This window comes from Sinohyriopsis cumingii, chromosome 14, assembly GCF_028554795.1.
Source record: "Sinohyriopsis cumingii isolate HCF-2022 chromosome 14, ASM2855479v2, whole genome shotgun sequence".
Taxonomy (NCBI): Eukaryota; Metazoa; Mollusca; class Bivalvia; order Unionida; family Unionidae; genus Sinohyriopsis; species Sinohyriopsis cumingii.
The window spans coordinates 107,390,694-107,417,074 of record NC_142974.1 but is presented as its reverse complement, the minus strand read 5'-3'; the positions used below and the strand labels follow the sequence as shown (position 1 = coordinate 107,417,074).

The window sequence follows — 26,381 nt, the reverse complement described above, 5'->3', positions numbered from 1 at the left end:
CGATCAATGCATGAATTGAAATTTTAGGAAAATATGGGGACCAGGAAAACTTATGTTACATTATAGGATTGATATTAAAAGGGCAGTTATTTTTTGGAAAATAAAAGTTGTAATGATCAAATGTAAGCATGACGAACACCCGACCATAAGTGTGCAGGTTCGGATACTCCCCAAACCAAGCATGGACATCCACCTTTGTGCCTCTTCTATCCTATCGCATTGTGTTATGCCGGAAAACACCAACATTAGTAGATCCTATTGCATACGAATCAACTCAAATTTTCTATTAATGCTTTAACCATCAATTAGTAAATTGTAATGCATAAGTATCAACTAAAATGTATCATTAATATTTTTCTCTTTAATTAGTAAATTGTATTGCATAAGAATCAATTGCAATTTATTATGAATACATTTACATTTACGTATGCATCCTTCTAAAATTCTTCTTTTTACAAAATAAGATACAATTCCGGTGACAGTTCAGTAAGATATGATCATTCTTTTTGCAATGAATTCAGTTAATGAACATCTAGAATGAAAATACTTAGCATAATGGTTGTATATATTATTTATGTATGTGTTGCATTCGGGCAATATATAATTAAGCTAAAAAGTCAGGACCTGCTGGGCTTGTGGCCTTCAATACACTGACCACTGCACTTATGCATGCCAGTACCGTAAATCGCACCTCCAAATCTCTCCTACTCCTGAAATACACTTCAAAACGATATGACATATCGCTAGTGTCACTTCAAAAAACCAGAAGACAAGTGTGAAAACTCTGTTGTTTCTGTAACCCACAGTAAGTGTATTTAAATAAGTTCCCAAAAACGTGTTTAGTAATTTGCATATTTTTAAAAGATTACAGGAATGATGAATTTATTTTTACAACCGAACTGATTGTTAATACCAGTTGCTCAATATTTTCAACAGTTTGTCATTCAGTAAAATTTACAATATAAATATATATGGGGATTTGGTCTCTCAAAATTGTAAGGTCCGCTTAATTAAATATCTCTGCAAATATATTGATTTTATATTGAAGAAATATTCTTTCTTCAACAGTAATTTGTATTTCCTAAACAATTAGAAGAAATATATATGTATAAAGCGGTACTAGTTATAATATAAATAATAGTGCAGGTAGGATAAGAAGCAACAAAGTCAAAAGTAAAGTAAGTCACAGTAGTAATGATTATATGTACATTACTAATAGCAATATTAGTTACTGTAGTTTACAGTAATTTATAATTTGTATGTCACTAACGTCAACCTATTTCCCTTATCATGTACAAAAATAATCCCCTTGAACGCGATTTACTTCTCCCATGTTGACAATTAAGTTTGCACTAACGTTCAACTGATAATACTAAAGTCTGGCTGGGTCAGGTCAACTTCTTATAACGTAGGTCGTTACTATGCACTGTCAAACTTCTCTGCAGTGATTCATCGTTTTGTTTATAGCAACAAGGCTTTGTCTAGGAGACCAGTATCGCACACTGAAGGGCGTGTACATGTTAAGTGCGAGGATTGTATTAAAGGATTTATAATAAAAGTTAATATGCAAAAAGCTTATTTTGAATGGATTCATATACATTTGTACGTATCAATTCTCTGTATATAAGTTTGGACGAGGATATATGTTTCTTGAATCGTATTTTTTTAAGATCAATATCATGCATTATACCTGTGCGCACATATGTGTAACTTTCTGCGATAAAGTAACTTCCTGTGGGTCGGTGATTCTTATCGGAGCTATCCCGGGTTCTTCCTCCACCAATTATGCGTGCTTGATGTATTGCCTACCTTGCGCTAAGAAATGACGTTAACCCCAACACAACAACAACAACAACATTTGCGTAGAAGTATGTTGTATTACCCGTACTGCCTATTAACTACAATTTTGTTCTGGTAAAAGGTCACCATGCCTAAGATTAATGAAAGTTCACTGATTAGGGCGACGGACTTAACCAGAAATATGCGGGTTAGAATCCTGTCCAGATCAGCGGGGAAGACAGCCGTTGTGTGCTTCTAAATAGTCTGTTATGCTGTTAAACACTACATAATTGGGTGTAATACAAGTAAATGTGAGAAGAAAATGATTTCACAATTAATAAGATTTTACAAACTTTTATTAAAATCTGTTTGTTGGTCGCCTGATGTGTAATAGCATTATGACACTTGACTAAAACTTCAAGGCTTAAAACAAGATCAAAGGCATTGCGTGCTTTTATTTGAGAAAATAATTATGGACTTTTACGTTTCTACCTGTTGAAGTAACTCATGGTTCTTTAGACTCAAAGTAAGAATGATGATAAGAGCTTGTTATATCGATTACACTTTTAGACTCACACAAAGGAAGAATGATGGCAAGAACTTATTATATCCTTTATACTTTTAAATTCCATACAAAGAAGGAATAAAGCAATTACTTTTGTCACAATTAATTTAACTGCATTAATAGATCTCCAAATACTTTTCTAGCCTGTTGAAGTTGACATGAACACACATTTGCATTGAATGATTTGGATGAATGCATCCATATGCATAGGAAACATGTCAATGTTCATCACCGCAAATCCTTTTAGTTAATCGTCTAAGCCTATTGGAAATGAGCTCATACCATGCTCGATAAATAGGGGTTTTGTTAGAGTTTGCTTGCAGTTGTAAATTAATTATTGAAAAATAACAAAATTAAATAAAGAAACCTTCATTTTTTTGTTACTATATACATCATCGTGTAATATGAGTATGGTGAATATATACATCTTCGTACACTATGAATATGGCGAATATATACATCATCGTGTACTATGAGCATGCTGAATATATTCATCATCGTGCGCTATGAGTATTATGAATATAGACATCGTCGTGTAATGTGAGTAAATTGCTTACACAGAACTGAAAGGTGAAAATTGTCAGAAAAGTCAATAAAGTTTTAATAAAGATTTCAAGCTTACGATTTATATTGTTAAAATTTATTTTCTGTTTGTATAATTTTCAAACATTTAATATTTCCTTTATTTAAAATGTATCAATAATTATACACTCAGACTGATGTTTCTCAGAATATTATATTTTACATTTCTTGATATTCAAGGACATTTATTGTATAGTTTAAACTTGTACTGTTATCTTTATTGTAACATCTCCCGTGGGATTTTTTATATACGTTATTATAAATAAATGAGTATGGTTGGTCAATATCCAAAACATCAAAGAGTTTAACATACATTTTAGCAATTGCATTAAGATGTCGCTAGTCCTTAATGTTTGATTTATATAATTTAAGCAATTGTGTGTCACCGCCAAATATAATCATAAAGTAAAGTGATTACAACTATTTCTTTAGCTTTAATTTTCATTCAGAGAACGAACATATGATGTCAATACTAATTAGTACAATGAAGTCCATACGGATCAGCTTTAATTTATTATCATTAATACACTAAATTAATAAACTGTATTGCTTACGGATCAGATTTAATTAATTATTATTAATACACTAAATTAGTAAACTGTAATGCATACGGATCAGCCTTAATTACTATTATTATTGCACTAAATTAGTAGCCTGTATTGCATACGGATCAGTTTTAATTAATTATTATTGATACACTGCATTAGTAAACTGTACTGCATAAGGATCAGCTGAAAATTAATTACTATATTAAAGGTACGAGTAATTGTTATTCAGAATTTTTACGGACGAAAGAGGTCCGGGTGGCAGTTATGTAAAGCTAGTATTATTCTTATTCTTTAAGCAATGAAATGTATTCAAAGAAAATCTAGTGTCAAATCTTAGCGTCTTTACATCTTAGCAACATGATACAATGTCAAATCGTACATCATGATAATAGTTTTAGTTACGTCTGAATTATAATTACTATTAGATTCACAAGTACATAAAACAAGAAGAGAAGAAAGCACAGGTGCCAAAGAGTATTAAACTCAGGATCATTAGCACCAAATTCAGATATAAAGATCACTAGACTTAGTCTAGACTAGGTAGTTTTGTTGGTTTGCACACAATAACCACTGCACTGAGGCATGACAATTTCTTAACATAAACCCCAAAATATCTCACAGCTCCGATATACTCCTCAAAGTTCTCTCACATATCGCCAGTGCCACCATACAAGCAATGTATGTTCAAATAGTTACCAAAGGCCAGATGACAAAGGACAGCTTATGTAACCCACAGTAAGTGGTCATAAGCAAGTTTGAGCTTCATAGCATCACATAAAGATCTGTAGTAATTCACGGATGTTAAACAGATTGCATAAATTACGATTTTATATTACAACATGGCTCATTGTTAATATCAGTTATTGTACATTTTGAATAGTTTGTCCTTCAGTAATTTCTGACAACACTATTTAGATCAATAGAAAGTGCAAATCTTTGACGAATTAAGTCTTGTCGAAATATTCCTTTTGCATCAATAATTTCTTTTCCCTACAAAATCAGAATAAATGAATGCAGATTTCATTTATAAAGGGGTCTTTATTATACAGCGTCTCGTTAGAGTTACGTCCTTCATATACCACAAAAATTGTCATGGAACCCATTTTAGGGATGAATAACATATAGTAACGGCCATTGTATAACACTGGTGTGGCCATGATCCCATTTTGTAGATGAATATACTATGGCAACGTCCTTCATATAACACGGGTATGGGTACATATATACATGCTGGGATCTTTTTATCTTCTTTACATTTATATAATGTAGAAGAAAAGATGTTTTAATGTTGTTTGTTCACCAAAGGAAAGTACAATAATAATAATAATAATAATAATAATAATAATAATAGTTAATAGCAATGTCGATAATAGAAGGTATGGCGATGATGATTATATAGGTTATGTTGATGTTCTTGTCGTTGATGATGATGATGATGATGATGATGATGATTATGCAAACTGATGTTTTTTCTTTCGACTATTCTTTACGTAAAGGTAGCGAAATAAAGAAACGTCTAACGTTGTTAATATAATTTTTATACTGATAGTAGTTTCTCTTCTGCAATATTACGGATCAAAGAGACTTGTAATTATCTGATCCCAAATCAGGTACAGCAATTACCATACATGTGCAACTTTACAGACCAAACCACACCCACATAAACAAGCAAACACATACATGACAATCGATTTACAGGCCTATCTAAAATTTCAAAGTGTGCAAGTTTGCAATGTAAATAGGAGAATGAGAAACTTTGTTCCTTATACAAATTACATATAGTTTTCTTAGGAAACTATATGTTTATGTGTATTTTACAGGAAGACGTTTGGATCTTTTAGCCAAAATTCTTTTTAGTCATAGTTTATGATAAGCATTTAGCATACATTTAGTTAAGATGATCCGACTATTTGTAATTTTTTTTAAAACAGTTAACTTCAACTTTGATGACAAGTCTGATTGTGCATGGAGGCACCTTTTTTGTTTAGTATCCACTTTTGAAATGAATACTCAGTTAAATTAGTATTTTTTATTAAAAGTATACGCGTACGTCATTGTGCCAAATCACCATAAAACTTAAAACTTTATTTATTTTACGTCGATTTACTCTCAAAACATATATTAATTACTTCAACCTTCTGAGATCTGGCGTACTGATATCGTCAACGGCTTAGATTTTGAGGTAATGTCGATTTATTCTCAAAACGTATATTAAGTACTTTCAACTTCTTAGATTTTGTCGTGCTGCAGTCTTCAATGGTTTAGTTTTTAACATACAGTAGTCTTCAATGGTTTAGATTTTGACGTAGTGTACTTTTCAACTGCTTAGATTTTGACGTAGTGTAGTCTTCAACGGCTGATATTTTTGACGTAGTCTAGTCTTCAACGGCTTAGATTTTGATGTACTGTAGTACTCATTGGCTTAAATTTTGACGTACTTTATTATTCAATGGCTTCGAAAATGACTACCGTAGTCATTAGTGAATTTCAAGTAGTGTAGGTTTCAGAGGCTTAGAATTTGACCTACTGAAACATTCAACGGATTTTGACCAACTGTAATATTCAACGGATTTTGACGTACTTTAGTGTTCAATACTATACATTTGACTTAATTTGGCCACCAGTGGCTTATATTTTGACGTAATGTAGGATTCAGCCGCTACGATTTTGTCATACTGTTGTCTATTTGTGGTGTAGGTAACCAGAAAATCGAGAGAATACCATCAAATTTGAATAGAAGCATACCATGTAGCAGACCGTAGAGACGATAATAAATTGTGCTACTCCTATGTTATTCGGGCCATATTTATGTCAAATTTAACTATGTTATATGATTCATAAAGTGGTATTCCATTCACGAACGATTATTCCATCATATATTTCATAAAATATATACATTTCTTTTCTTTTCCTTACCTGTAACTTTCTTTTGTATGCCTTCTTTCCAATCTCTCTCTCTCTCTCTCTCTCTCTCTCTCTCTCTCTCTCTCTTCACATTATTTCTGAGATTAATCACTTTATGAAATTATTTTTGTGTTTATGGGCATTATTTAACTTTATCAGTAAATCTAATTGTACTGTTCGAATAATGGAAGATTTCGGAAATGAATTGTTTGCATAAGTTCTGATGCTTAAGTATGTTGAAATGCGTTTCATGTACTTCATGTACCTACAGTAGCTCTTCTATTTTTCTGCTGATAACACTTACTGCATTCCTTGTCACTGCATGTCATGTGATTACGATGGTGAATTCAGGACACGCTGCATTCCTTGTCACTGGGGGTCATGTGATTCCGATGATGAGTACAGGACACGCTGTTTTACTTGTCACCAGGGAAAATGTGATCACTAGGGTAAATGACAGGCGTCGTGCTACTCGGTGTATTCGGATAAATAAAGCTAACCCATCTGTTTTCAACACATGACTGTTTTCAAATAGCTCGGAAAGATAAATGATGAAAGGCAGTTTTGAAAACTAGTCTGTGATAGACTTTAAAATTACATTGTTGTTTCTAGCGAGACACAATCCCGTCTTCTAAATAAGTCGATTGAATATGTAATCTAAGTATTAAAGAACAAAACAAAATAATGAATTAAATAATGGGTTGATCGAGTGCGCCAATGTTTGCATTCATCCTTATTATATAAATATATATTATAAAGAAAAACAATTTCATAAAACAATACATTAGAAATTGTTTTCATTTGTATAAATGGCACGTTCAATTGTGTACAAATCAATATTTGTCCTTGGCTAAGAAATAATTCATATGATATATATATATATATATATATATATATATATATATATATATATATATATATATATAACTAGGTATCTCACATCAGACAAAGAAACTCATATAGATGTATTATACATGTTACACATACTATTATTTAAAAAAATTTGCTCACAGAAATACATTATATAAAAAAAATAATATAAATTCTAAAAGGTCACTGTCTCAAGTATACCTCGCCTCTACCATCGCCAACAACCTATCACTCGATGCTGAGCTCAACAAGTGGATTTGAAAGGCATCAACAACAATCTGCAGATTGTCACAGAGAGTGTGGAACAACATCATGCTGACCCTGAGTACTAAGATCTCTGTGTACCGTGCATGCGTGCCAAGAACTCTCCTGTAAGCCAATGAAACCTGGACTCTGTACGCCGCACAAGAGAAAAGACTAAGCACCTTTCACATGCGATGACTATGATGCATACACGAGATCACCTGGAGAGATTGAGTGACGAACAACGCGGTGGTTGAACGTGCTAAGATTACCAGCATGGTCGCACGCCTCTGTAAACGTCGCATCAGATGATTGGGCCATGTACGTCGGATGAATGACATACGGATCCCCAAAACCCTTCTTTATTCGAAACTGGTCTCAGGCAAAGGGTCGATCTGACGGTTACATTTTCGCTTCAAGGAAGTCTACAATGAAAGTACTTGACATCCATGTGAATACCTAGGAAGAGCTTACTCTTGACAGAGCCAGCTGGCAACATGCTCTGATCATAGGTCTGAAAGCATGCGAGGACAAGCTTCGCTTGCTAGCTGATGAAACGCGATCTCCGCGAATGAAGAAGCAGCTCCAACCCACACCAGACCAGGTGTGGCAAGTGCAGCAAGGACTGCCACTACTGTATTGGGCTCCATAGCCACATTAGACGCTGCACAACCATCAACCGAGACATCTCTCGTGGGCTTGTTTCCATTGTCTCTCGAACCAAACGGATGCCAACCCCCAATTACAAAACGTTGCATAACAAGTACAGTATTTAAATCTAAAAAGTCACTCTCTGAAGTAAATAATCAAAGGAAGCATAAAATATGAACTAAAATAACTCTTACCAAAATATATTACCAAACAAATGAAGAAAAAAACAACAATAATAAGAAATAACTATAGTGCATTAAATAAAACGTCTCAAATATCAATTAAAGAAAATCATAAAGCCATTAGTAATACGATTCTCATCCAAACTTTTTAAACATTATTTCGAAACAAATAATAATGAATCACCGGTGCTGCACACAAAAGAATTAAAATAAAGCAGAAAAAATTAACAAAAACTTTTATTGAAATAAATTATCAAAAATATATAAAATTAGATCGCTTATTCATACAAGTTAGACACATTTAATATAATATAATTAACAAAGCTCGACCATTTAAATAAATTAAAAAGCAAACACGATAATTGATAAAAAGTAAATCTCTGTAATAGATATTGAATAAAAGATAACAAGATCAAGAAAAATTGTGAGGATAAGTGAAAGAAATATTTTTAAAAGTCATTATCTCAAGCAATAATCCAGGCAATTATGGAAATGCTGACAAAAAGAAGCAGGCTCAAAGAAACATGATAAAAATTATGAAAAATAGTTAATTTGTTTTCAAAATTAGATTAAACAAATACAAAACTCAAATAGATGATTTCGATAACGGTCGATGAATATTTTTAATAAAATGTCACTTTGTCAAATAGATTATTCAAGTTCATACCCCCAAAAGTAATAATACATGAAACACTGAAATATATATATATATATATATATATATATATATATATATATATATATATAGATAGATAGATAGATAGATAGATAGATAGATAGATAGATAGATATAGATATAATCATTATTCAATAATTGCAGTTGCATCAGTTGATAAATGTATGGAATATTTCCATTGGTCAGAACATAATGTGTTCAGACTCAGCTGCTTTTATTTCTGTATGCACTTTACAGAGCACTACTTATTACTAACTTCCTGTATTAAAACTAACTGAATGAGGAGGCATACACACTGCATGCCATTAGGTCTCACTGGACAGTTATTTCAGTCAATTTGCATCCGACAATGTCCAATTGCACAAAATGAAAATAAAGTTACAGTAAAAATACTAATAATATAAATAATGGTTTTTGTAGAAAGGTTAATTTGTATACTGAACCGACACTACTTCTGGACTTCTTCCTAAATTCATTGTGAACAACAAAAAAGCTATTTTGAATATTTTCCTGTGACAAGGCTTCTAAAAGAATCAGTACGAGCCTTATGCATGATTAAAGTGCCTTAGTGCTATAACCAATTAGCATCCTTCTCATCACCCCTCAACCATCTTGATTGTTAGATATTTACCTCTGTAGCAGACATTCGTAAATACGTATGCCAAGTCGGCTATACATTTGCTGCCCAGGTTATGCATTCGTGATCCAATAGTAGTCTAAATGTGACAGGCAGTTACTAGACAAGCCATCCCTTTATGAAACCTAACCCAAAAAAATTCGAGAACATATTCCAGTTCAACATCAAAGTAAATCATTCTAATAGATACGCCATCAAAATATAAAAGGAACTCCTATTATTAAATAATCCTAATGAACATAAAAGTAGATGATTCTAATAAATAATCATGTTAAATAATCAAGACTCTAAAAAATAATCATGTTAATCATAAACACAAATCATTCAGAAAAAACATAATCTTAACAATAAAAGTATACTATTGTAATAAACAACTCTACCAAACATAAAGTTATGTCGTTGTAATAAACAACTCTACCAAACATAAAGGCATATCATTGTAATAAACACTCTACCACACAACCACACATAATGGTATATCTTGTAATAAACAACTCTACCAAACATAAAGGTATATCGTTGTAATAAACAACCATACCAACCATAATGGTATATCGTTGTAATAAACAACTCTACAAAACATAAAAGCAAACAATGCTAATAACCAAGCCCAATTAAGTCAAACGTAGATTATGTCCAACTTAAATGATAATCACCCTATTAAATATTCCTGTCAAAACATAATATAATTCTTAATATAAAACTAAATAAATAGTCATCTTAAATATCAGAGTAAATACTTTTAATTCGTTATTGTAATGAGTATAAACGTGAATCATTCTATTAAATAATTATGTGTTATGTATACTTAATTAAACTGTTTGTTAGTTAGCTTTAATTTTTTTAAAAATTTCATTACATTCTATTAAAATTGTATGCTAGGCTTCACCTTGTCCAAAATTGAGTACATTTCTGCTTGACCTGAGTGCCTTTTTTGGATTTTTTTTAAAATTTCATTTTATGTCAGCAGCAATACATAGCTAAATTATTCTTTATGTTTATGAGCCTAATGTTAGAATTAGTATTGATAGAAAAGTAGATGTTTATTTGCGTCAGAGTTTTGGACTTTCCTAAGTCAATTTAACAGGTTATGGCTTTAAATTTGTAAACATCAGGATCATTCTAGAGGTTATGTTTACATTAGGCAAAGGTTTTGCTTCAAAAATGCTAATTGTGACCCGCGGTCATGTAGAGAACTATATAATCTTGTAATTGTGAGGACATGGTCATTAGTGTTTCAACTTCTAGTACTTTCAAGTTGTAATATATGTTGTAACCAGGGGTTTTGGGTTGAACTCTCTTTTTTGGGTCAAATTATTGAATTAACGTGTGGGTTTTCTCAGGAAATATAAACGTGCTCTGATAAAGTTCTTGGATAAAAACATTCTCTGGAATTGATACTGAATTCAAACCTGGAATTATATTTCTGTGATTCAACAATAGACTGTTGTGTCAAAACTTCAATAGGTACCACAGACACGTCATCAACATTAGTTTGGAATATTTCCTGGACATTTACTGAATTTTATTCAGGACTCCAAACTTACTGGGACCTGTGTATGTAAGTCTTGGATTATTTTGGGATTTAATTCTCAATACCATAAGAATAATTTATCATTTTCACTTTGTATTATCGGGAAATAAATATATTTGTTAAATTTTACAAAGCTTGTGTTTTTCATTCTTTACTGTTACTTTTTTTAAGAGCATAGACTCGTAACACATGTTAATTATAAAAATAATTCATTCTAATAAATAATCACGTTACAAACACTTGCAAATAATGAAATACTTAAAAGGTACTCAAAGATAAGTCATTCTATAAAATATCATGTTAAAAGTAAAATAAATTCGTCCGATAAAAGCATACAAATTAAAAATAAAATTAAAGTAAAAGTAAAAATATTAAAGTAAAAGTAAAACATTCTAGTACATAACGCTGTTAAGCATAAACGTAAATCATTCTAGTAATGAAATAAGCATAAAGTAAATCATTCTAGTAAAGGAATAAACATAACCCTGTTAAGCATAATAGTAAATCGTTCTAGTAAAGAAAATTTGATTAAATATTAATGTAAATTATTCTGAGACAATAATCCTAAAAAACATGAAGTATGTTCAAATAACTATTTCTGTTAAATAATCCTAATCAACACAAAAGTAAATCGTTCTAATAAATAACATAATTGAACCTAAAAGTAAATTGTTTAAATAAATAGGCCCAAGAAGCAAAAGTAAATCCTTCTAATGAATAACTATTTTATTCATAAAAGTAAATCATTGTATTAAATAATCCCGTTACAAATAAAACTATATCAGTGTTGCAACTAATGCAAATCAATTCTAATAAGTAATCCTGATGAATATAAAATCAAATCATTCTATTAAACAATCCACATGAATATAAAAATAAATCATTCTAATAAATAATCAAGTTAACCAAATCAGGATATCATATTCAGTATATTCTTTGAAAACGCAACAATAAAACTTTCAATTAATAATTATGTGAAAAATGGAAGTAAATATTTCTAATAAATAAGTCTATGTACATTGAAGTAATTCATTATAATAAATAATCATACAAATAACAGCCAATCAATCAAATCAATGATCGTGTTAAACACAAAACTACATCGTTTCTATAAGCATCCGTGTTAAACATAAAGTCAGTCATTATATGATATAATCCCTAAAACCATAAAACAAAAAGGTAATGGTAATGAACAAAAATATAAATCATTCTAATAGACATCACAGTTTATAATCAAAGCAAATAATTATTATAAAAATCCTGTTCAACATAAAAGTAAACCATCTTTTAAAAATGTATAAGAATACATTAAATTAAGTCATGATTAATAATCCTCTTAAAAATATGACTACTCAATCTAGAAAATAATATCTTAAAAAAGAAAAGAAAATCATTTTAAGAAAAAGTCCTAATGAAGATAAAAGTAAATGATTCCGATAAACATTGTCGTTGAGGATGAAAGAAAATATTGAAATACGTAGTCCTGTTCATAATAAAAAAATAATAAACAATCCAAGTAACATAAAATTAAATCCTAATGAACCTCAAAGTTGATCCTCTTAGAAAAAGTTTTCAGCAAACACAAAACAAATATTTGATATAAATGATGATAATATACCTAAAAGTAAATCATTATAATAAAACATCTTAATATCATATAAGTATATCATTATAACTGATAATTATGCTAAATATGAAAGCAGGTGTTACTGAAAAACCTAATGATATGAAAGATAAAAGTAATTTATTCTAATAGGAAATCTTGATAAGCATACAAGTAAATGGTTTTGAAACAACTGATTACACTACATATGAAATTAATTATGATAAATACTGCTATTAAACTAAATTATTTTAAGAATTAATACCGAGAAACGCATAAGTTCAACATTCTAATAAACATTCAAGTTAAACTTAAATTTTGTGCCATTCCAACAGAGAATCTTAATGCAAAAAACTAGATCATCCTGTTAAATATCTTATAATTATTCTAATATATTATCCCCTTCAACATGAAAGAAGATAACTCTACTAAGTAACTGTAGAACGTTAAAGTAGATAATTCTAATTTAAAGTCCATTGAAACATAAAAGAAAAAAATGATATAAAATCAGGCTAAAAAGCACAAAACAAGGTCTTTAAAATAAATTATCATCTTAAACATAAACATTATTCATATTAATAAATAATAATCATGAATATAAATTCCAATCTTTTCAATAAAATAGACCTGTTAACCTAACACTAAATCCTTTTAATAATAATCCTGTTCAACATAAAACCGATATGATTTTAAGACATATTTACAATAACACATAAATTGGGCGTAACTGTAATAGACGAGCATGTTAAACATATCAATCACCCATTTAATATTCAGGCCTAATAAATATAAAAAGTATTCACTCTAAAAAAAATCATGTTAAAAATAAACTAAATCTTTTTAATAAGCAACCCAAATTAACATGAATATACCATTCTAAAAACAATGTTGAATATAAAGGTATTGATTTTAATTCTTAACGTTAACACTGTAAACAATTATTCAAACATAAACGGAAATCATTTTGAAAAATCTAAATAAAACGTAAATCTAAGTCATTCCCTTAAATAATCACTCTAAGCATAAACGTTATTGATTAAAATAAACAATGATGTTCAAAACAACCATTTTAATAAATAATCCTAATGAACACAAACGTAACTCGATCTATTAAATAATCCTAATAAACACAAAAGTAACTCGATGTAATAGATAATCCCAATGAACACAACAGTAACTCGATTTAAAAAATAATCCTACTGAACACAAAAGTAATTCAATCTAAAAAATAATCCTAATGAACACAAAAGTAATTCAATCTAATAAATAATCATAATGACCACAAAAGTAATTCAATCTAATAAATAATTATATTCAACAAAAAAGTAATTCGATCTAATAAATAATCCTGTTCAACACAGAAGTAATTTGATATAGTAAGTAATCCTAATGAACACAAAAGTAATTCGATCCAATAAATAATCCTAATGAACACAAAGGTAATTCGATCTAATAAATAATCATAGTGAACACAAACGTAATTCTATCTAATACATAATCATAATGATCACAAAAGTAATTCAATCTAATAAATAATTATATTCAGTACAAAAGTAATTCGATCTAATAAATAATTTTATTCAACGCAAAAATAATTTGATCTAATAAATAATTATTATGAACATAAAAGTAACTCGTTTTCCTAGATAATCCAAAGAAACATAACAATACTTCATTCAGACGGGTACGGCTACTACGATTAAAACAAATAATTATAATAAAGTATAATTGCCATTATAAAATTATATCATTATAATAAAGAGCTGTGTTAAACATAGAAGCCAATCATTGTGTGTAGCTAACACTCATGAACATAAAAATTAATTATTCCTATAAATAAACCTAATAAACAAAAGAGTGAATAATTATAATAATTAGATTACTCTTAAACATATGTAAAACATTTTACAAAGCAGATCATTAAGATGAAGCAGATTATTGAGTAGAAGCAGATCATTCTAATTCTGTTTAAAATCAAAGTAAATCATAATAATAAAAAATGCTATTAAATGTAACAGTGAAACATTTTAAAAAATGATATTAACCTTAAAATTAAATCATGCAGATTTATCAGCCTGCTAACATTAAAAGTAGAGTTTTCTAATAATTCATCAGATTAAACTTAAAAGCAAATTAATAAATAATCCAGTTGAACTTTTAGGTACATCCTTTAACAAATAATCGCGTTAACTTTTATGTTTACATGATTATTTATTGCAATGATTTAAGTTTTGTTTAATACGATTAGTATTATTATTTAGCAAAATGGTTCAATTTTAGGTTTCACAGGACTATTTATAACACCAATTCATTTGAGTGTTGCTTATCATTGGCTACTTTGATATTTATCTAATGACTGCTTTAACGTTTTATCATTTTTACGTTTGTAGAAAAATGTTAGGCCGGGATAATGATATTTTTATAATATTGTACATTATTGTAGGCCTTTTGCTCACTGTTGTTTTATTTGATGATTTGGTTGCAATAGTTCCTTTTTTTATCAACATTTCATTTAATGGATTAGTTGAGAAAGTTACTTTTTACTCATCTATTGTTAAGATTTATCCTCCTAAAGTGTCTGACTACTTACCTTATTTTATATACGGCCACTTGCTTTAGAGAGTGCGCTTTTATCACCTTCTATATCTTAGCATTTTGTTAATTTATATTGATCAGATTTTTGTTAATACTTTTCGTGTTTATTTATGTTATTTTATTTGTGAGCAATTTTAAAAACAATAGCTTATGTTTAGTTTTGTTACATTATTTAAATGGGCGTCTTTGATTAATTTATTACCTTTTTTCTTAATTTATCTTTGTTTAGTGACTGTTAATAATTCCTGCTGTTACTTCTGTTGAAAATGGGTATCTTAATTCATTATTTTATGAATATTTGTCAACGTTTAATCGTGTTGGCGAGTTTTCAGTGGTTGTTATATGATCACTTTGATAATTTAATTTTGTAGTGTACAGTATAGAATTAGTTAAGTTTGGTCTGCATGACTTGAATCTGTTAGGAGTTTGATATTGCATAGGATATATAAATAGATGTTTACGTCTGAACAATTATTAATAATAATCATAGTACTAAGACTTATAATGGCACTTATATCGTGTTTTCTCAACGACTCAAGGGATTTCGAGGTTTCGAGTATAGCACTGCAGTTTCCCATTGATTGCACTAGGTCAAGGTAATGGGCCCACACTGATTATAGTATGCAGTTACGTGGGTCTATTGTGAAGTAAAGTCACAACATTCGGTGTTTATAAGGATAAAATTAAGCATTCAGTTTCATTCCGACTTTTTAGTCATTCAAACTTATTGTGTTTACGTTGTAAGTCTGCAGACGTGTTTTATGACGTATTTAGACATTATTTGAGAGGAAAAACATTTGTTTGGACTGTTCAGTGAAACTATAAAGTGCTCATTATTTGGATTAAATAGTATCTTGGAACTAATATAAATTATTCGAACGAATTCTGGACAACGCCAAATTGACAACGTCACAGTTCTTGGAAGACCAGTAAATTTCAAGTTTCTAAATTTATAAGGAATTTATTCAGTCATGTAGAATTTTCATAGATCTAATCATGGACTACCTTGGATTCACTTCATAACATTATAAGTTCCTCTCACGTTTTCATTTATAACTTCGATAATTAAATTGATTGTCAAGTTTTACAAACCTTGTTGGTGTTGTTTCTTTTCTGTTTCTTACCTATGCGATCACAGTCTTAACAGCAACGATATTTGATTTATAATTGTATTAGCTTTTCATAATTTATTTGTGCAAACACCATTTTGTTATTATTTATGTTTATTTCTACTTTATTTGAATAGGCTTTTGGGGATTAAATATTAATTTTATTTGGAATGTTTGTGAGAGCGCGACTTCTTAATTATATTAAATTTCCCGAATAATCTATTTTGATGGGGAACATTTGTTAAATATTTTGAGTTTGTTTTGATTATTTGTTGAGGTAAGCAGCTTTTTGATTAATTACTTATAAGTTTTAATAATTTGGTGTTTGAGGGATGTTTGGTTAATATTTTTTTAACATTAATCGTGATAATATTTTGAACGAGCGACTTTTATGTTTATGCTCGTAATTTATTTGCGTCATTTAATTGTTGCCAATATTCTCTATATTTACCCGGATAATGTACTTGATTGCACGAGTCTTGTATTTATCGATTTTTTATGAGGAAGAGACTTTCATATTTATCCTGATAATTTATCTGAATGCGTTTTTATCAATACTGATAATTGTTTGAAAACGACTCAATTCTTAATATCTTTATCTCATACGTTATTGAGATAGACTTTTATAATGGTTACATTCATTCATTTATCTATTGTTTAATTTAATATTTTTGCAAATAGAATTTTATTACTTTTTAAATAATATTCATTATCATGTTTTGAAACAACATCCCTTGTCACGTTTTGAACATCTCGGTAAAAGTTTAATGAAAGCATAAATAATAACCGTTTTGAAATTTTAACTGAAAAGCAAATGTACTTGCAATTCTAAACATTATCGTTTTGTTTGAAGTAAGCTCTTTAATAAAAAATTATGTAATATATTTTAAAACAAGGTAGAAAAACCACTATAAATAAACATCATGTAACATGTTTAAAACACAGTACAAAAAAATTGCACTATAGATAGAAATATTCTTAAAGCATCAACTTCGATCCAATTTGAAATAACTACTTGAAATTGCATTTGATATCACTTTTTCCAGGCAACTCTTTTTTACTTTTGGAACAACATTTTGCACAAATTTACATATTGCCTGTGTCATCATAACATATTGGGGGGGTACACTTTTAAATATCTTCTCTTGATACTCTTATAAACACTTTATGTCAGTTTTAAATAGCATCCCATGTTACGTTTTAAATACCTTTTTATACAATTTGACATAGTCTCTATTGTTACGTTTCGAAACACCTTTGTGTACAATTTAAGACTGCTATATTTGATACTTATGTGAACACCACTGTGTACACTTTGAAAGAGCCCCATTTGTGATATCATTAACATCCTCTGTGAACAATTTTACATACCCCGATTGTTACTGTTTAAACACCTTTGCGTACAATGTTAAATAGCATATATTTTAAACTCCTGTGAACAAGTTTAAACGTTTCTTTGTAACCTTGTAAACACATTTGTATACAATTTTAAATAGCCTCCATTGTTAACACTTTAATCACTTTGTGTACAACTTTGCATAGATTCCTTTGTTATCTGTTTACACATTTGTGTTTAATTTTATAAAGCATCTTATGTTACTTTCTAAGCATTTTAATACAATTTTACATAGCTTCCCTTGATACTTTTAAACACATTTGTCTACGATGTTAAGTGGATTCCTTTAACGCTTTTTTGAATACCTTTGTGTACGGTTTTAAATAGCATCATTGTTTTTACTTGCCTTTAAATAGCATCCTATATGACCTTTCAATCGTTACTGAAAAAGGATGCTGTTTGATTGTATTTAATCGTTACCGAAACAATATAAACAAACCAAGCAGCTGCACAAGGATCGGTGCTTTCTTTGCAATGGCCAACGACCTCAAACTTTGGAATCAGCGATGTTTGCTTGTGAACAGTGTATCTACCTGCAAGATGTAAATGCACGGGTTATATGCCGATTTGAAAGTATTGGTCGAAAATAGATGTGTCCCATATATATCTCATCATCACCTCATTTACCGACAAATCCCCAATCAGTTCAGGTATAAATCAGCTACGCTGTGATTGCACGTTAGAAAAACACATGTTGAAGGTTTGGTGCATTCAAAGCGTTTGTGTGTGTGCAGAAAGTGAGAGAGAGATTCGGGGTATGATCACGAAATCGAGTCTATTGCGCACTCAGGATTATTCTGCAACTGCGACAAAGTTGAGGTAATAATTGTGTCTACATATAGTCACTGCACTACGGTGGCCAACACTTATAAGTCAATTACAAGCAGGTATGTTCCATTCGTCGTTGATAATCAAACTAATTTAATCGTTCGATGATGTCAGCTGCAGCATCCAATCTTTCACCGATTTAAATCACATCCTGCTCATAAATGAACCATCTGCATTGATTATCAAACCGTTCTAAGGACAAAGAATTACATACGCAGGTTCATACTATGTACTTTCTTGGTGAACTAGAACTGGTGCGTGAATACTTTTTCCTACTTTGCTAGCAAAGTAATGAGCCCCGGTGTTTCTGTTTATTTATGTTGTGCTAGATAATACATATTTATCTGATGACAAAGACGTTGTTGATTTAAACACAAGCTGTTGATATGTCTAAATTATTTCCGCATTAAGCATTAGATATGTACATGGAAGTTTGCTCTCTATATTTTTCAGCTCATGTCTAACAGTGTATTAGTTTGACAACTCACGTGACGTAGAATAAATACGTCTTGGTCAACAGCCCATTAAAACGGCACGATGGCCACAGCAAGATCACAAGAAGCCATATGCAGTCTCGTTGAAGATAGGACTCTGACACTAGAAGCTGAAGGTATGTAATAAGTCATTTCAAACAACCTAGATGATTTTTAATAATATATCAATACGAATACATGATATTCCAAGATGTAAGCACTAATATTAAGTACAAAAAGCCTGATCATCGAAGCCCCGTGTAGTATATTCCCCCAAATCGGGATGAAATTATAATCTTCTTTGGCAATATTTTCCGTAGCGACTCAGAAGCCGTGTCAGTAAGACTAACATATCTGATTTATCTTTGAACGAACAATAATTACTGCACGCCCTGTTCAAAAGCTATGTTGCCCGATGTTTCTTCTACTTTGTGAAAATTAATGGGTTCTGATTAAACACCTTATTGTCTGATGTTTCCAAAAATGAGTGAACACTATTGTGTCCCCTGCTCAGAAGATTTTGTTGTCTGATGTTTCTAAAACTGAGTGAACATTATTATCTATGCGCCCTATTTAAAAGACTGTGTTGTCTGATGCTACTAAAAATTAGTAAAAGTTCCTGCATGCCCTGATAAAAAGAACGTGTTGGCTGATGTTCAGGCGGACTTGACTAAAAGGATTTGATTTATAAGAGTTTTGCTTTAAAAAAAATGAATATATTTGACAGTTAAAATGATTGTGGATACATTACAAAAATGTAAAACCAGATATTCTTTATGATACTCTCCAAGTGTCGTTAAAAATTCTGCAGATTTGTTCATTTGAGTTAATGGTAAAATCAAACTAAATTTAAAATATTTCATTCCACCGTTTCAGATAAATATGCATTGATGTGCCTATTGCATCCGTGCGAAGTGCTTTAGAACTGTGTGTACAGTGTCGATGATGTGGGCTTCAGAATTGTGTGTACAGTGCCCATGACATTGACTTTAGAACTGTGTATACAGTGTGCATGACATTGGCTTTAGGACCGTGTAAACAGTGTCCATGACAAGGGATTTAGAGCTGTGTATACAGTGTCATTGACATGGCCTTTATAACTTGTATACAGTATTCATGACATGGGCTTTAGAACTGTGTATACAGTGTCCATGATATTGGCTTTTGAGTTGTGTATACAGTGTGCATGACATTGACTTTAGTTCTTTGTGTATAGTGTCCATGACATTGGCGTTAGAAGTGTGTAAGCAGTGTCCATGATTTTGGCTTCAGAACTGCGCATGCGGTGTCAATGCCATTGGTTTTAGAACTGTGTAAATAGTGTGCAAGGCATGGGCCACATAACTGTGTATACTGGGTTCATGACAAGGGCTTTATAACTGTGTATACAGTGTTCATGACATGGGCTTTAGAACTGTGTATACAGTGTGCATGACAAGGGCTTTAGAACTTTGCAAATAGTGTGCATGACAAGGGCTTTAGAACTGTATAAATAGTGTATATGACATTGGCTTTGGAACTGTGTAAGCAATGTCCATGACAAGGGTGTTAGAACTGAATATACAGTGTCAATGACAATCGCTTTAAACCTGTGCAGACAGTGTCCAAGACATTGGTTTTAAAACTGTGTATACAGTGTCCATGATTTGGTCTTTATAGCAGTGTAAAGAGTATGCATGACATGGGCTTAAGTACTGTGCATACAGTATTTATGACACGGGCTTTAGAACTGTGTATACAGTTTGCGTTACATTGGTTTTTTAACTGTGTATACAGTGTGCATGACAAGGGCTTTATAACTGTGTATGTAGTGTCCATGACATGAGCTTTAAACTGTGTATACAGTGTGCAAGACAAGGGGTTTAGAAACATTTAAATAATGTATATGACGTTGTCTTTAGAACTGTATACACAGTGTCCATGATTTGGGCTTTAGAGCTGTCTAAATAGTGTGTATGACATTGGCTTAAGAACTTTGTATACAGTGTTCATGATTTGAGCTTTTGAACTGTGTAAAGAGTGTGTATGACATGAGCTTATGAACTGTGTATACAGTGTGCATATTATGGACTTTAGTACTGTGTACACAGTGTCTATGTCACTGGCATTAAATCTTTGTATACAGTGTCCATGACAAGGGCTTTACAGCTGTGTATACAGTGTGCATGATATGGGCTTTTGAGTTGTGTAAACAGTGTGCATGATACGAGCTTTAGAAGTGTTTGCAGTGTTCATGACATGGGATTTAGAACAGTGTATACAGATGTCCATCACAAAGGCTTAAAACTCTGTCATTTGCTTTAGAAGTGTGTATACCGTGTCCATGACAAGGGCTTTTGAACTGTGTACACAGTGTGCATGACACGGGCTTTAGAAGTGTATGCAGTGTTCAGGACATGGGCTTTAGAACTGTGTATAGTGTCCATGACATGGGCTTTAGAACTGAAGGCAATTGACAGCCACATACTTAGATCTTTCAAACATCCAGTACTGATATTCATGCCTTGTAAAATATTCACGAATATTTATCATGAGTATTTCCCCATTCCATTATAAATTCTAAATATTTCTTGTAGAATATTATTACATTTTTGTAATTAAAGGTTTCGTTATATTGATTTCACAATGACGGTTATTAACTTTTTGATGCACTAGAATGACTAATTTATTGTGATTAGAAATCCCCCAACCCCTGTGCACTGATGGTATTAGTGCACGTGCATCTGTACTTTCTCCAAACACACACAAACACACACTGACACGGAGAGAGACAGAGCGAGAGAGAAAGAGAGAAAGAGAGAGAGTAATGCCATATTTTAACCTTAAGATGAGAAGAAAGCTTTCTGACATATATTCTAGGTTTCCTGAATTTATTTAGAAGCAAGCTAGATTAAGAATTGCATGGTAGCCATGTCAAAATGATGCAGTTGTCAACGACAACAAAACAAAAAAAACTAAGAAGGATTGCAAAACTCAAGAACTTGCCCAAATGCAACCTTCGGGCGATAGAGAAATGAGCAGCATAATAAAACCATCCGTGCATAGCGTACGATACAAACATATAAATGATGATGTCATTATTATTACTATTATTATTATTATTATTATTATTATTATTATTATTTATGAATAAATTGTCACCATCCTAGCTACCATATAATTTTACAAAATTGACTATACTATAATTTCATGAATAGGAATCTCAGATAAAACAAGCTTTGATGTCTAGTTTGCTAGACAATCGAATTATTGTGTTAAAATTCAAAGTTGACGTTTTTAACAACAACGTGAAACGGAGATGTATGCCGTTTCCAACTCAGTTTAGTAACAGTGTGGATTAGAGTCCTGATAGGTACAGTAGAGGTTTCTATAAGCATATTTATGGAAGCTGCAAATGCACCAAATTAATCAAACTTCAAAGAAACTTCTACAATAAATATTTTCACATGACCGATCATTCGACCACCAACACCACCACAACACCATAAATAACAACCACAAATACTACTACTACTACTACTACCACTACTACTACTACTACTACTACTACTACTACTGCTACTAATAATAATAATAATAAGACAACTTAGAGCCCTTAATATCTGAAAGAGCTATAGGTGCTTTACATCTTTAAGTTAACTCATAAGGCCATTAAAACGGCATTCTTACAGACAACATAAAAATATGAAAATGTCTCACAAAGATGATAAAATATCATATGAATCATTTCATCGAATAACAAAAAAAATATAAATGGCTTTATAAAAATGACCTAACAGACCCCAAATGAGTTAACAATACAGTTTCAATCTAATAATAATGACCAATGGCTAAAGGTCAAATTTGTTCTTGGTGGTGAAAACGATGAGTATTGAGAGCACTCTTGAATGTTGTCCTAAATTCAATCTTATCATATCGCAAAGAGTATAGAATTTATGTATTATATATTTCATTTTTTCAATTTTAACTTTATGCTCCTCTTTCATAAGTGTTTGATCGAAAGTGGTGAGAATTTATTTCTTTCTAATATCAAATATTCTTAACACACTGAATTGATGATGATTATGCTTGAGAAACTTCATTATGCCATTATGATATTATGCGTTACATTTCTTTCAAATTCCAGCTTAGAGCTGCTCCTTCAGAAACCACGCGGAAAGTGGTGAGAAGTTGTTTCGGGTAAATATATCAGAATTCAGTCAAAAGTTTTGAACAGGCGAAGTTTCACTCTATAAAAAATTAAACTGTACCCAGTGCAAGCCCATGAAACTACAATTTTAAATTTTCTAAAACATATTTTTCTAAAATGTATATGACGGTTATACTGCCTATCCACTACATAACATCGCGTGAGGAGCTGAATCAGAGCATATAGCATCATGGATTAGACAAAGTTTCCCCTGTCTTCGAAATACCTTTATTATTTGCATATTGCTTGATATGTCCACTAAAACGCGATATATATAAATCACGTGTTGAAGAAAAACTAAACATTTTCAGCGCTTTTTAACAATCACTTAACATGCGTTTTTAAGGACCTACCTTAGTTCAGGAAGGAAACTAATAAGAGTTACTATCGTAGTTCATCTACACTTTCACAAGGATATTGTTCTAATCCATGGTGAACTTTTGGCCAAATCGCCTTTTTAATCAGTTACCTAGACCATTTTCGACGTTCGAGAACTTCAGCTCCGTTTTAAATCGCGAATGTAACATTCTGAAGCCCGATACTTGTGCCAAATTTGGCACATTTTTGTCTCATCCCTCAATACACACATGCTAATTCTGTATTCAATTTAAACAACTGGGCCTCGTTTCGAGATTATGCTGCGTTTTAGGTAACATTTAAGACTGCTAGACTTCTTGTTACATTATTGCAAAATTTAAAAAAAAATATCTTTTAACTAATTAAAATGTCACGTACCTGATGTACTACCTACTAAATGCTGGACACGTTCCTTCGACTAGTGAACTCGCGTTCTTATATAAACTGCCAGCATGGCTGAATGCTTGAAAATATCCGTTTTTGTCTCTTTCGTTTCCTTTTGTTGTTGGCTTCATCTGAAGCGGGTGGTGGGGGTTAGATAACGTTTTGTGTGCGATAGATGCATTTGTCTCTGCGATAGATGCCTTTATATAGTTCTATTGGTCATAGAAAGGACAACATATGTAATGGTCCTTTACACATCGGCCGTCGGTCCACCGTTCCTTGACACATTTTTATGTGTTGCCAGTATCGAGTGGTCTACGACGATCACATTTATAGATCACTCATATTTCACCTCTCTATACGTGGAATCTAGTCTCGGATAGGTAAATGTGGGTACGTCATAAGGCTTACCAGTAGCTTCCCGTGGGTCTGTTGTTTTTTCCCGGGGTCTTCTTGGGTTCGTCCTCCAACAAATATACGGGCCGCCATATACAGCCTATCATGTGCGAAGAGAACAAACGAGTAAACCTCGCAAGACCACAACTGATCGTATCCACATTGGGATTTTCACCATGCGACTTCTTATGATGTCTACTTGTTTTATTTAATGGGTAACAATCTGACTTATATTACATCGCCAAAATGATCACCTTGAAAAATTTGTGTGATTGTCATTCCTCCCGAATGGACGGTCACATTAACATGGGCTTTTCACTACATTAATTCTTATAATATCTAGTCAGACCTGAATGAAAATGGTTATACTATGTAGTGGTTACTCCTTCAGAACGGAAAATCATATCAACATAGTATTTCCACCAGATGACATTTTATGGTAGCTGGTGGGTCTTAGATAATCACGGAGCCATGCTAATATTGAGTATTTCCACAATCGTACCTAATTGAAAATCTTGCTATCGCTGAACTATATCATAATTTTTCTTATCATACAGCAGTACAAAGGAAGAAGTGGTGTCAATTTTAATTTCTGAAAGTTATTTTAAGCTTAAAGAACGTCTGTTGTTCTTCTTTTCTGCAAATCGCTTTAAAAATACCTTGACGATTTAAAGAATACCATCGATTAAGCCTTTAATAACTTGCATTTCTCAACACTTGTTTTAAATGTTCATTTCGTTAAATCATGACGCAATAGCATGGTACACTCGGTAAAGCATTCATCTGAGATTCAGTAGCATGGTACATTGTAGAATTCAATTACGATGCATTAGCATGGTACACAAAAACATTTAACTGAGATAGAATAGCATGGTACACAGTAGCTTTCAGCTACGACACAGTAGCATGGCACACTGTAACATTCAACTGAGATGCCATAGCATGTCACACCTAAGCATTCAGTTGATTCAAGAACATAGTACATTGTAGCATTCAAATGAAGTGCAATGGCATGGAACACTGTGGCATTTAAATGAGACGCAGTGACATGGTACACTGTAGCAGTCAACTGAGATGCAATGTTAGGCACACCATATCATCCAAATGAGATGCAATAGCATGAAATACTGTTTCATTCAACTGAGATGCAAAAGCATGGTACACTGCAGCAGTCAACTGAAATGTAAAAACATTGGAACACTGTATCATATAAATTAGATGCAATAGCGAGGCACACAATTGTGTTCAATTGAGATGCAGTAGCTTTTAACTAAGATCCAATGGAATGGTACACACTTTAGCTTTCAAATAAGATCCAATGTATTGTAACATTCAAATGAGATGCAATGGAATGGTGCACTGTAGCATTCAGCTGAGATGCAGTAGCACGGTAAACTTAGAATCATGTTCTTACTGATAAATGTTATTTCAGTCTTTTATATATTTGATCTTGTTTGGGAAAGACACGTTACTCAAGTTGTCTAATGATTAAATAACCACCAATGACAAGCTATTGACGTAGAGACCAAAATCAATAACAATACATCCGATGGTTTGGTTTTGTATTCTCTATGCCTTAAAGCTGTATAATACCAAATCAAACCGAACCAAGCAAACTAGTTGGTCATGGTTGGATATATATATATATATATATATATATATATATATATATATATATATATATATATATATATATATATATATATATAGTTCACTGTATGATTGATATACCATGAGATATATAAATTGTACATTCAAAGGAATCAAGGCTTGCCAAGTTTCCTTTCAATGAAAAATATATACTACGAATGGTGTATCATCGATACAACGTAGATATACTACATTTATTTTATTTATATCACATACAAATACATGTATTT

The 26,381-nt window shown here is 31.4% G+C and overlaps 1 protein-coding gene across 4 annotated transcripts in view; it reads left to right on the top strand.

Annotated features, from left to right (window-relative positions):
* The window catches only part of LOC149784576 (uncharacterized), a 76,236-nt gene that overhangs the window by 10,712 nt on the left and 39,143 nt on the right, over nt 1-26,381 (top strand). For 3 of the 4 annotated variants that reach the window (XM_089933290.1, XM_089933289.1, XM_089933293.1), the window contains exons 2-3: nt 19,156-19,312; nt 23,302-23,354. The gene's annotated coding sequence lies outside the window, so the exon portion shown is untranslated. The remainder of the gene's footprint in view (nt 1-19,155; nt 19,313-23,301; nt 23,355-26,381) is intronic. The other variant, XM_089933292.1, reaches the window with a different exon arrangement.